Source organism: Brassica oleracea, chromosome C7 (assembly GCF_000695525.1).
Source record: "Brassica oleracea var. oleracea cultivar TO1000 chromosome C7, BOL, whole genome shotgun sequence".
Taxonomy (NCBI): domain Eukaryota; kingdom Viridiplantae; phylum Streptophyta; class Magnoliopsida; order Brassicales; family Brassicaceae; genus Brassica; species Brassica oleracea.
Genome location: NC_027754.1, coordinates 8,553,993 through 8,555,443, shown reverse-complemented (window position 1 = coordinate 8,555,443; position 1,451 = coordinate 8,553,993). Strand labels below are relative to the sequence as shown.

Genomic DNA, 1,451 nt, shown 5'->3' with positions numbered 1-1,451 from the left:
TAAAGTTTGATCGATGACTTAGAATGGCGGGAAACATGAAATGGGTTCGCTACGGTCTTTGGGAGATAGCATCGAAGGGTAGACGAGAATGCATGTACTAATGTCGTATCGACGTTTCGGGAGAGCTCGGTCGCTACGTAGCGACCGAGCGGAACAGACGCTCGGTCGCTATGTAGCGACCGGACAGCGTGCAAGTGCGGTAGTTGCGTAATGACCGAGCTTGGTTCGTCTGTGTTCCGATCGTCATTCTCGGACCTATCTGTAACTGGTCTGGGTAAGTTTCTGATGGATTATGATTGATCTAAATAGAATTCGAACGAAGCTTTATCTCGGGAACATACGTTGCGATGTTCTCTTGACCGAGCATGATTTGTTGCGGAAAGACATACTCGTATTTTGCGGAGATTTGGATATTAACTTCGTCGGAACCGTTTTTGACCCCAACAGTTAGCCCCCCAGCTCGTTAGGATCGTGGATTTCTAGTGAGATTCCAACGTGCGGTATGGCGAGTTCGGACGAGATTGGTGTATTTGGGCGAAGTTTGTGTCTGAAAATCCGCAAGCAAATAGTAGATTCTCATGCCTATAAGAAGGGAGGTAACTTCTTCACAACCTTTACACTTACTCATTTTCATAGAAAGGTTTCTTGAAAAATTCCTTCTTCTTTTTTCTTCCTCTCTATCATTTCCTTCTTGATTCTTAAAAAGAAAACACGAAATGTCGAGTAAGAAAAGGAGTTCGAAGAAAGGGTCCTTGCCCGCGAACGTTTCTGAAGAGCTCCTTGTGCCAAAGATAGAATTCGTTCCTCATTCGGTAGACCCGGCCGAGAACGAGGCATGGTGGGTGGCGTGTTATGGTTCGATCACGCCTCCCAAAGAGAAGTCGTTTCCGGTCATGAACCGTCGCCCCATCGAGGAAGGTGCACCAAGTAGGAGTACTAGCGAATTCCTCTAGATCATGCGGTCGTTCTATCAGATTTCGGATGCGGTTGAGTTCTGGGTTCCTTATCAAGGAGAGCGCGCTAGTAGTCACCCGGAGGGTTACTTTACTTGCTACGAAGCATTCGTAGCACGCTGTCGCTTGTGGTTCCTGATTCCCGAAATTATCGTCCGAGTGTTGGATCGTTTCGAGGTGACGATAAGCCAACTGAATCCCCTTGGCATCCAGCACCTCATTGGAGTCCTGATCCTGAGCTACGAGCATGGTCTCTCCCTTACCGTCGATCACTTTGAAGCGCTTCTTAGGTTACAAATTATCAAGGATACGGACAAGTATAGGCTTGTCCCTCGAAACTTTATGTCAGTGGTTAAGGGGTTTACTCGTCTGTTGAAAAGAGTTTTATCCCATTGTACCGGAGGTTGCCGAACGATCGTCCCTTCATCAATCCTCTTGCTCCGTTCCCTGAGGATATTATCGCGATGAGGGATCTTCTCAGGAACGGTCCTTTTTTCT

At 47.3% G+C, this 1,451-nt stretch overlaps 1 pseudogene; it reads left to right on the top strand.

The window, feature by feature from the left end:
- The first annotated feature begins 956 nt into the window (after positions 1–956).
- The window catches only part of LOC106302508, an 8,095-nt pseudogene continuing 7,600 nt past the window's right edge, over positions 957–1,451 (top strand).